Source organism: Lepus europaeus, chromosome 15 (assembly GCF_033115175.1).
Source record: "Lepus europaeus isolate LE1 chromosome 15, mLepTim1.pri, whole genome shotgun sequence".
NCBI lineage: Eukaryota > Metazoa > Chordata > Mammalia > Lagomorpha > Leporidae > Lepus > Lepus europaeus.
This window is the reverse complement of record NC_084841.1, coordinates 69,970,606-69,983,092: the sequence shown is the minus strand read 5'-3', so window position 1 is coordinate 69,983,092 and position 12,487 is coordinate 69,970,606.

The following is a 12,487-nucleotide window of genomic DNA, read 5'->3' as shown; positions in this document are numbered from 1 at the left end:
GAGTGGGGAGACGGTGGGGCCATTCGGGCTCCGCCTTGTGGATTAGGTGAAGGCCTGGTTGTCCTTCCTCAGCGAACCCGAGCCGTGGGACTTGGTGCGGGAGATGGGAAACTATAGGTTTGTGGAAACCATTTTAGTTTTTCAGTTTGGCACCCAGCATTCCAACCTCTCAGCCCGTATTGTCCAATACAATTGTATAGTCTGCATTCTCTGGTGTTAAGCAATCCTAGAATATTGGCTGGACTAAGTCTAAACAGGTTGTTGACCTCTGTAAGGATTCATTCACCTCATGCGAACAATAGCACGTCGTATTGATGCCTACTCCAACCATAGTCCTTTAAAAAGTGTGTGTCAAGCGCCCGTAACACCTGCTGGGGTTGTGAGGTTTCAGTAGGGTAACACTAGCAGGCCTGTCCGGGCAGTGCCAAGAGGTGAGCTGGCAACCCACATAGGGTTTATTGTGGTTGCTATTATTTATTGGTCATTTTGTTTTCTGTGCTTGCATACTCCAAAATCCCCGGAAGTTCTGTGACGGAGTCTGAGATTACAAAAGTGTTTGTTAGGAGGGTGAGGGTCTTCCAGCTCCCTAGCCAGAGACTTTTCCTTTACGAACCTGCCTCTTGGGCAACAGCTACAGAAGGCTAAGATGAGCCTTGCTTCCTAGCTGGATTTCGCCTGTTGGAAGCTCTGCCTTCTCATAAGGAATGGTATGTTCCTCTTGACATCGTACTCTCAGACGGCTGCTTTCCCCGCTTTCTTCATGCTTCTGTGAGTAGCTTTTTCAGTCCTTAATGATATGATGATTAGACAGGTACCATAATTGGTAAGGTTTAGTTATCCAATTGGAATAGCCAATATTTGTATTCAAGCAGGTAGTGCTTGAAGTAGAAAGACTAGTATAGCAAAACCTCATGTACTAATGACCCAGTTTTAAATAATTATTAATGCAGTCATGCACCCTTAAGCGTATGAAATACATTCCTTGAAATACAGTTAGGTAATTCCATTACTATGTGGCCACCATGAAGTGTGCTTACACAAACCTAGATGATATAGCACGCTACACGCTTGGACCATATGGTATATGTGGTCATATATGTAGGTGGTCCATTGTTGACTGAAATGTTGTATTGTGGGGTCACATGACCATGTGTAGGTCTCCTTCCATCCCTTAGAATTCTTAGGAAGTAAATTCTTGATACTATATTATTCCATTGAGAAATATTTAAGAATAAACCTGTTAGAATTATGAATATACATGTGAAATTTGGAGGTCTTTGAAAAACATAGCTACAGTATCATTAGTAACATTATAATCATTAGTATTAGTAAAATTAATTAAGACTTAATAATCCTGCAATTATATCTTAAGAAAGGATATTCAGTTTCAATTTTACTCCGCCTGATTTTCTCAGATCAAGATCTGAACAAGGTCTTCACATTACATTCGATATTTTCTGAATCTATATATTCCTCTCTCTCATTCTCTTATTTTCTGGCAGTTTATTTGTTAAAGAATAATGCTTTATCTGTTCTGTAGAATTTCTTACATTCTGAATATTATAGGTTATATTCCTGTGGTGTACATTTCCCCTGTATTTCTTATAAAACAAATTAAATTTACAGAATTATTTAGATCAAAATTTGATTTTTTTTTACAAAAAATCTTCATAGGTGATATAATTTACTTTCCACTGCATTACATTAATTGGTGTATACTCTATTTCTCATGTTATAATTGATCATTGGGTTCAAAGCTTGTCAATATGATAAAAATTATAATAAATATCAGAAATTTATCCATCAGCTTTTCAGTTAATAGTTTTCTCAGCATTGACAATTATATTCTAAAGTTGTCAAATGTTCATCTTCTAATTTGATCATTCACTTTACATTTGCAAACTAAAAATTTTCATAATAAATAATTTTTTCTCATTAAATTTCTGTACAGTTTATAAGGAAAGGTAAGATTAACGTGTAATTCTTTCCTTTATATTCTGGTTTTCAGAATAGTTACTTCCCTAATGTCTTCCAGGTTTGTGAGTATATTTATGACCTCATTAATGGTAGCTTCACCCACCATGCCACAATGCTTTATTTATCCAGTGGAAACCCCTTTCAGTAGGCCTCTGGGTTCTTTGCCCAGAAATGGAGTGTTCCATACTTACCTCATTTTTGGTATGATAAAATATTTTAGATTCATCTTGTAGATACACAGTTCCAGAGCTGGAGTGAACCACTTCTCTAATGTGCCTTGGTTCCTTTTTGTGGGAGATGGTATTTAGATACTGCAGTCTTTGTGCTCATTTTTTGCTCACTGATAACGGATTACTGAATGCCTCTCTCTATGTATGTAACCCTCTCCTAGGAAAACTGAACAGATTCAGATCCTTTCTGGTAGGAATTTACATTCCAATGACACAGTTGGTGCCAACAAAGTGATTGTTATTGTTACGGTTTGGATAAGATTTGAATGTGTTCTCCAAAGGCTCATAAGTTAGAGGCATGGTCCCCTGGGTGGTGGTGTTGAAGTGGCTGAACTTTAGAAGGTGTCGCCTAGTGCAAGGTGATTAGGTCATGGGGGCCTTGCCCTTGGAAGGGATTAATGCTGGTCTCTTAGAGGCAGTTCTTGTGAGAAGTGGGTGTTATAAAATAAAGCCAGCCCATGTGCTTGGCCCCTTCTGCACGTGATCCATCCCCTTTCTGCTTCTCAGCCTTGGTGTTCTGACACAGCCAGGAGCCCTCCTGAGCATGCTGGTGCCATGCTCTCTTGAGTCTCCACAGTTGTAAGCTAAATGCACTTTTCTTTATAAAGTATTCAGCTTTAGTTGTTTTTTATACCAACAGAAAATGAACTAATACAGAGAGAACAATGGAATAAAATACTGTTTTTATTTTATTACTTTCCCATCAAGAAATTGAAAGGCTCCTCAGTGCTTGTGAGACAAAAATGGAAATTCATTAGCTTTAATATGGATCCATATTTTCAACCATATTTGTTTTCAAGAATTTACCATAAAAATGATCTCTCTGATATAGCCAAACTGGCCCATACATTGATCTGAGGTAACTCTCATAATTTCCTACCTTGCTGCTTATGCTTGTGCCACTTTGCCTAACTTAAATTCTTCCCCTTACCCCGATTCTACCCACTTTTCAAAACCCAGATCAAATACCCTGCTCCATTGGATCTTCTAGATCATTTCTGTGTTGGGATTATCAGGTTCCCACAAGTTTTTCCTACTGCTTCTGTGCTTGCTAGCTCTTCTTCCAGCACTTGTCTTTCGTTGCCGGAGGAATTTTTCTTATCACCAGAGTAGCACACTCTGCCCTTCTGCTCAGCAGGTCAGCAAAGCTAGATAATACTGCCTGGGAACAGCCCTCCGCTGGTGTCCCAGATGACATGCCTCGGTTTATAAATACCTTGGTCTTTCTCACCCTTGCACTCAGACACATACATATACTATAGGGCTTCCAGAGTTCCCCAGTGGGATTAGGTTCTTTTTATTTACAGTGGATGTTGCTTTAGTAACCATTTCTTTAATGGGCGACTTTCCTTTCCTATTTCCCTGCCATTCTTTTCCTTCCTCACTACCCTACTACTGTTTCTCAGATCTCCAATTACATATGAGTCCTTATCCCAAGATCTGCTTCTGGGAAAACCTAAATGAAGACAAGGATAATTTTCCTCCTTTCAATTCACAAGCTACATTATGTAGTAGTGAGCCTCCTCTGTATAGCTTGGAAGAATCATTAACTATCATTAAATAAATAAATTCCTAATATCAGTCATCCTGAAATACATTATGTTCTGTTGTCTTTTTTGTGAGCAGTGTTATTGCAAATCAATGCATGAAATTTGGATTGATTCCCCTTGAGATGAACCATTTGGGAGTATAAATTTTAAACTACTGGTTGTTTTCTCTGCTCATAGTAGCATTTTATAAAACAACTTGTTCCTCATTGTTGCTGGCCCTCTAAGACCACTGGACTTCATGTTGTATTTTAGTTTTAGCTGCTCTGAAAAGTTACTGACTACCCTTTTTGGGTACGCTGCAAATTAATGTTGTGTATATCACATAGACTATTTCTTAAGACAAAAGTATTCAAGCTATGTCTTGCAACTTTTGTGGAAATAGAACACTTCAAAAGTGTGTGCAAAAGTGGAATTAAAAGATAAATTTATTTTGGTGCCAAATTTTTTTTAAAGATTTTATTTATTTATTGAGAGGTAGAATTACAGACAGTGAGAGGGAGAGACAGAGAAAAAGGCCTTCCATCTGCTGGTTCACTCCCCAAATGGCCGCGATGGCTGGAGCTGAACCTGTCTGAAGCCGGGAGCCAGGAGTTTCTTCCAGGTCTCCCACATGGGTTCAGGGGCCCAAGCATTTGGGCCATTTTCCACTGCCTTCCCAGGCCATAGCAGAGAGCTGGATCAGAAGCGGAGCAGCCAGGACTAGAAGCAGCGCCTATATAGAATGCTGGTGCTGCAGGCGGAGGATTAACCTACTGCAAGAGGATTAACCCACTGTGCCACATCGCTGGCCCTGGTGCCAAAATTTTTAAGTGCATGATGGCGTCGCGGCTCACTAGGCTAATCCTCCACCTGCGGCACCAGCATCCCGGGTTCTAGTCCCAGTTGGGGCACCAGATTCTGTCCCGGTTGTTCTTCTTCTAGTCCAGCTCTGTGCTGTGTCCCGGGAAGGCAGTGGAGGATGGCCCAAGTGCTTGGGCCCTGCACCTGCATGGGAAACCAGGAGGAAGCACCTGGCTCCTGGCTTTGGAGCAGCGCAGTGCGCCAGACGTAGTGGCCATTTGGGGGATGAACCAACGGAAAAGGAAGACCTTTCTCTCTCTGTCTCTCTCTCATTGTCTAACTCTGCCTGTCAAAAAAAAATTTTTTTTAAGTGCCTACACATTTTTTCATAACATGCATTTTCCACAAAATTTTTTGAAGGAGAAGTTCCAACATATGTCTAGTCATTTTTCTCTCAATCACATAAAAATTTTATTTTATGGGAAATACAGGACACAAAGTTTCCATGGTAGTTTTATTTGGTAAGTAACCTCATATAGCTGCTATCTGTGGCATTATTTTTGCCACACGTTGCTTTAAATTATTTTCCTAAAATTTAATGTATTTCATTTTAATGGGTTATAATATCTTTACATCCTGAAAGACTGATTTTTGAAATCATTTCTATAGTGATAGTGCTTTTTGCTCACATATAAAGTGCCTAAGAAAAGTTGGTGGATGATAAGATATGCTGTGCTTTAACTCTATACAGTTTAGGGGTGAATTCAATAAAAGTGAGACTATCTTAAATTCTACATAAAGTCCTTGATATATAAGATAGTTTCACTAGAGGAGTTTCTAATTTATAGACATTCTGTCACATTCTGCATTTTTGAATACGCCAAGTTTGCTTTGGATTTAGGGCCTTTCACCTAGCTCTTCCCTCCATTTGAAATACTTGTTCCCTGAATTTTCCCATTACAGGCTTCTTCAAGCCCTTCATATGCCTGTTCCAATGACCCCTCTTTAGGGGGTTCCCTGATCACTCAGTTTGCAGTAGCTCTCTTACTGATTTTGTTGTTGTTGTTATTTCTGGCATTCTTATTTATTGTTTCTGATGCTTATTTATTGTAGTTTCTTGTTAGACAACAAACTACCACTCAGGAAGGTCCTCATTTACCTCATTTACTGCTGTTTCTGCAGGACCTGGCATGGAAGAAACATGTAATGGATTTTCATTGATGTTGAACAAATGATTGATTTCATATTCAGTTAAATAGATTTTTGATGTTGAACTTCTCAAATAATGTACTGCAGTTATGTTTACTTGCATCTTTATGGAATTTAAGCAATAAAATAATACTCATTGCTCCCCTCAATGAGATCTATGTCTAATGAAGCAGACAAGGTACAGTTACATGCACTGTGACAGAGTGAAGACCAAGAGCAGGGCACATGGTGGGCATCCAATATAGACTTCAGGGCTGGATCAGACAAGGGGCAAGGGAGACTTGGAGTGCCTGTTTCATTCTTCACTCCTTCCAGATCTTCTGGAAACAGGAAACAGTCCAGGCTCCTTGCAGCTCGGCACGACGTTGTGACTATCTCTTGCCAATGCACTGTGGCAGAAGTGGTGGTCTTCTGGGCCAAAGTAGTTGAGAGAGTACGATCACCTTCCAGATCTTTATTACTCTGCTGGGGCAATCTGGAAGCACCTGTTAAAATGACAAAGTCACAAGGAGACAGAACTGTCACTCATCCTTGGGAGAGAGCTGCCATGGAGAGCCCCCAGGTCTGCAACAGACTTTGTATGAATGAGAAATAAACCTTTGTGGTGTAAGCCATCGAGATTTCAGGGTTATGTTGCTGCCTCACCATGAGATAGTCTATTTTGAGTCATGCTGAAAAGAGTGAGGAGATGACCTCTGAACTGAGTTTTGAAGAGTTGAGACCAACAACAGGACAAAATCTATCTGTCAGAGACTCTTCCTTTTTCTCCTTGCCAACGTAGTACCTGGTCCCTTAAAAGAGCAGGCACAAGCTTAGATGTAAAAGCAGGTTAAGATTCCAGATGCTAAGGAGGTAGCAGACTACTCAGTGTCAAACATGTCAGAGAAACACACCATAAAATCCTGATGTTCAAGGGCCCTGGTAGGCCAAGTGCTGACAGCGCTCTGTCAGCAGTCCCCAAGTTGTCTGATTTAAGGCCTGTTGTGCTCACTCTGCTTTTGCAAATAGATTTCCCCTTACTGAAAATGACAGCATGTAATAGCAGTTGGCAGAGATGACCAAACTAAAACACTTTACCCTTTGCGATGTGTACATTCAGAAATGCCTTTAATCTTTAAATGCCCTCATTTATGCTTTTTTTATGGTTACCAAGCCACTTTTGTTGATTTTAATGTAATTCTGTCTGTCTTATGATTTTCAAAGACAATTGCTAGAGTTTTTCACTCTTGGACGTATATGGAAATGGCTGTATTTTTCCACACAAACATCAATTTAGTTTATGCATTTTATAAAGATTTCCCAAACAGCAGTTTATTCTTATTTACGAATCATCTCTCCCATTTTGCTGTATGAGTTGTGTTTTATGAGGCAACAACCTTGATACCAGGAGGAATCTGTGTGATCAGAGGCAGAATTAACATTGCTTCAAAGAGCAGCATTCTTTCTGTGTACTCAAGTTAATTGATGCAGTAATTTAATCACCGAGTCGCTGTTCACATTTCGTGTTTAAGTCACTTAAACTTGATTTTTTTTCTTCTTTAGAATGTCTAGGTTGATGAGCATGTAAATGGATTTCTAGCATTTAAAAATGTCCTCAAAACTGATTGCAGCATGACATCCATCAGACTCTGTATTCAGCTTTAGTTTAGTTATTTTGAAGCTTTCAGATGAAAAAAAAAATCTAAATTTAATATTCTGCAACAGGTTTTTCCATCACCATGTCAAAGCCCAGAGGAGCGCAATATATTTTTTGAGGTTTAGTCTTCTATTTTTTTCCTTAGGATATTTTTGACCCCAGATACTTTTTCCTTTGAATTTGACGGAGCTGTGATCATGGCTGTGACCTCTAGCCTTGAAAGAAGACAAGTTATGCCTCTCAGGAGCGATGCCTCAGGCACTTTGCAAGTTGGCTGGCAGGGATTATTTCCCAGGCTGTGAAGCGATGACCTTCTATGGAGAGTGAATGTCTGCAGTGCACGTAAATTCCTTCAGCCATGATTGAGAGCCCTGGGTTTGTTACCTGCTCTATGAATCAGAGTCCATTCTTTCTCCACGGAGAATGGGTCATTTAGTGCTATATTTAAGGCCTCATGTTATGTGCTCACATGTGGGTTAATTTACTGTTGGAGAATATATTCTACTTTTCAGCCAATACAGGGTTAGTTCAGAAATAAACCTGGAAAATTGGAATAAAAAACTGGGACGACTTGACTGTGTGATTAGAGGGCACCTTACCTATTATTTCTAAACGAAGTGCCTGACGGTGCTCTCGCAGCTGTCCTCAACTTGCCTGATTTCTAGTATCCCACAGAGGATTTCTGTGCCTCTTGAGCTATCATTGCAACAATAATATAATGCTGATTGCTATGTAGTTTCTGAATATATTAAAAAGTGCAATGAAATTTAGGATGATTAATAAATACTCTTTGAATCTGTGGGATGGCATTTTGTTTTTATCCTCTGAACAGAACTGTCAATCTGAATTCAGTAAATTTCCAGTTTTGAAAAACATTTGGACTCTTCTATTTCTTTTTTTTTTTTTAAGGAATGCAGTCATTTCAAAAAGCTCTTACACATTTTTTAAAGATAAAAACCTGATTTTCAACATTATGTAAATTTTAACATTGAAGGTTGAAATGCTTTATATATTTTAAGGTCTTGTGAAAAATCCTTGAAAATCCACTTATTGCCATTATACCGCTTAGCCTTTTCCAGTATAAATTTAAGTGACAGAATTATGGGAAAGTTAGAGTAATTTAAGCAAGGGACTATGTCACAGAAGGCCATGTGAGGCCAGGATAAGGAGCTGTTACCCATTACAAAATGCCGCTAGGGATATCTCATACACTATTCCATTTTTTGTCCTGTTAAAACATTCTCAGCTATGGGTGAAAACACTTCCAATTTAACTGCACAGAGCTTTTTTGGCAACAGGACCATCAAAGTGACACCTCTTATGTAGGACCAGGCACTTTGATCCAAAATAAATTTGAGCACTGATTCATTTGTTCAAAATGGATAAGGAATTTTTAAAATGTTACTAGTGAATAGTACTTGATGGTACAACTTAATTAAATTCTGTTATCAAATCTTATCCTTTTCCAGAGTTTAAGTTGAAGGAAGGTCAGTTTTTCAAAATGTACCTAATTTTAGTTAGATTTTATTAAATCTAGCTGTTGAAACTCCAGTAGACAGAGTATCATTTACCTAAGTTACATCTCACTATACTCGTGCTTGATTTTTGATTTTCTTAGCAAAGGGGTTCTGTAATATATTTAGTTGCAAATTTATTTAAAAGACTCTGCCTACAGAATCTGGTAAAATAGAAATAACATTCCCATCCCCAGTTGGTAACATGGGATCACTGAAGACATTAGCTAGTAGCCTTCCCCTCATCTTTGACTCTCTTTCCTTCTTTCTCTCTCTCTCATCTGTGATCAAGATTTTTATTTCACACCCGAGAAAAAAACTACAGTGTTGTAACTAGAGAGTGATCACATTTCTTTTTAAAAATTGGCCCTAGTCATGAAATAAGAATGAAGTATAATTATTGAGTTTTAATGATCCTAAATAGGAAGATAAAATAGTACATGATAACTTGATTTGTAAGTCTGTATTTGGGAGGATATATAAATTATTTTTGTAGAATTGTATAGGACCGAAATGTGATGAATGACTTAAGTCCACCTGATTTATAGTTTTTTCTTATAAGCAGCCACTGCCTCCTCCTCAGCATTTCCACTGTGTCACCATCATCATTCAGGGTCTTCCCAGCAGGATGAGTACAGTGGCGTCATAACTGCTTTACTTGTCTTAGGTCTCATCTCTTACTTTTAACTCCCAGAACACTGCCAGATCTGGTAAAATCTGATTGTCCTTCATTTGTTTAAGATCCTTTGTTACTGTAAGTTGATGTCAGTATAATATGGAATATGAGGTCCTTCCATTTTCTTCAATTGCAAAAACATTCATGAAGATTTTTTGAGGAAATACACTCAATATGTTTGTTTATTTATTGATAAATTATGCAGAAGAGAGGGAGGGAGAAGTTAACAAGTGTGTGGAAGATCAGACAGACATTCACTGGTAGTTTTAATCTGCTCTGCTGTGGGTACCTGATGGTCAAAAATAAATATTCAAGGAATGTAATTTTGCATTATTTTTAGGTGAGAAATTCTGTTTATTATGTATCAATATCAAATGTATATATTCTCTTTTTTCCCCCTACATGTTTTAAGTACCAAACCAGTGATTTTTCCTATTGAAAAAAATCTCATTTTTTTCCTTTTAGAAAATATTTTCTTCTGTTTTATGTAATACTGTAGAACTAGCACAAGTACATAAAATATTGAAGTGCTTAAAGTTCCCTTTGAAATGAATATGAAGATAGAGCGAATCATAGGAACCAGGTTATGGATAAGGATAATGTATTTTGATGATATTCAAATTCATTCAGCAAAGACCAAATAAGTCAGAGCAGATTTGCTGGTTCATCAGTTGTGCTGCTTCTGCATTCTTATTAGTAAACTGTAACACATTTTACAAAGACTCAGTCTTTTCCCACAGGGCACAGCTCTAGGTTAAGCCTAAAAAGCAACTTTCATTATAGATCGCTCATTGCAAGTGGAGTGAAGTAATTACAGTATCTCTCTGAAGAGGTATATTGGCCAAACACTCCACTTTGGAATATTGCATTATACTGGCTTAGTTATTTAATACTTGGGCTATTATTGAAACTTGGAAATGTATATAGGTCCCATTGAGCTTATTGATATTGTTAGAAAAGGGAAAGATATAATCTGGGAAAAAAATATGATCCTTACCAAGCCTCTTATTTTAAAATACCAAAGAAACTTGTTTTGAGAATTTGTGGAAATTGGTATCTATTTGAGTCATGATTCACAGTACTCACTATCTGTGATATACTGATAAAACTAAGTGCTCATTCTATCTATAACTTGTTTTTGAGCAAATTTAGATGTATAAAAATATTAGGGGCTCTTCATCTGGATTTTCTCATATAACAAATTGGAACAAAATGCATGAGATTTATTTTTTTAAATGGACCAATCATAAAATCATGGCTCATTTTAGGCAAATTAGTTCTGGGGAGTCAGATAGTCTCCTTGAAAACGGCTGACTCTTTTCTCCTGAAAGTAATGGAATTTTGTCACCTTTCTCTGATATTGGGGTTAGGATTTTTTTTTTTTTTAGTTTTTTTTTTTAAATTTGAAATCTCCAAAGCTATGCCACATTTAACTTATTTAAATTAAACTGAATCTTGTGATTCTTTCGTGAAGGTTTCAAACATGATTCAAATTTGGAAAAGCATTTTTTTTTTTGCCAGCTAATGAATGATTTCTCCAATAATAAATTAAAATTTTTCCATTTAAATGGCATATCTTTATTATAAGTCTAATAGCCTGCAAGAAATTGTTAGTGATGTTCAAATCTTGAAGTACTTACACAGACTTATATACTTACATAAGTCATGTTGTGGGACTCCTTTTATGCTGTCAAATTTACATGTTCATTCTTAAATAAGATATAATAGAAAAACTATATATGTATACCTTCCAGGTACATTTTTGTTGGATACTGTGCTGTATCAAATATCTGTTCTGGATACTATAGCTGTTGTAATGTTACAGTTATTATGCACTTACTTGGTCTGGATTTTAGCTTTTCCAACTTCAGGTTTCTATTACCAAAGACAAAATCTGTCTCAGAGATTAAAATTTCTCAACCCCATTAGTGAAGTAAAAATGAACTCTTCAAAATTGGAATAACAGTGAAAGAAATAAATTGTAGCAATGGAAGTAACAGATTCAGATGAACATTTATGTTAGTTGATGCATTCACATGATTTTGACCAATATGAAGCTTCAGTATTCAAATGAATAGGATTGTTTAAAGGATACACTTACTATGTACTAATGAAATAATAGTTTCATTTTGGCACAATTGCATGTCATTTTTCTTTCTCCAATTTCTTTTCCTTCAGCCAGATAGGAATGATACTATTTGGTTGAAGTAGATTCAGTACTACCTGCCTAGCTTCAAAACCTGACTCTGCTACTTCTGAGTTGTAACTTTGGGCCAGTTACATAATCTGTGCCTCAACTTTCTTATCTGAGTAGTGGAGTAATTGCTTTCTTCAAGACTTGCTATAAGGGTTAGATGAGTAAATATATGCAAATAGCTTAAAATAATATTGGCATACGTGATTTAAGCAACATTGAGGGTATTTCAAGACATTAAAGTGGTGTTGTACTTGAAGTGGAGGGTATTTATCCAGTGACCACTTATTGTATGAATGTAAATTGCATGAGTAGATTCTTTCCTTAGTACAGCATTTTGTGGTTATAGTGATGGGGTTAGTGTAGCAGTAGAGCTAATCTTCAAATCATTTCATTCTTCAACAGTTTAAATTCCATATATACATATGTAACTAGAGAGTGATTTTATATATATATAAGCAATATATATAATATATATAATAATGTTTATTATATATATATATATATATATATATATATATATATATAAACAATGCTGCTGCTTCTTTTGTCACCATTTGGCCCACCTTTAAGTTGAGTTATAGCAATACCCATAGCATTGAATGTGGCCCTTCAGGATGGGTTTGGACCTAGGGTTGATAGACTTGTATGTCATTGTAATACTTTTAAGAGGTTATCACACACATTTTGTTATTTGGGTCCTACTCTATGCAGTAAGCAT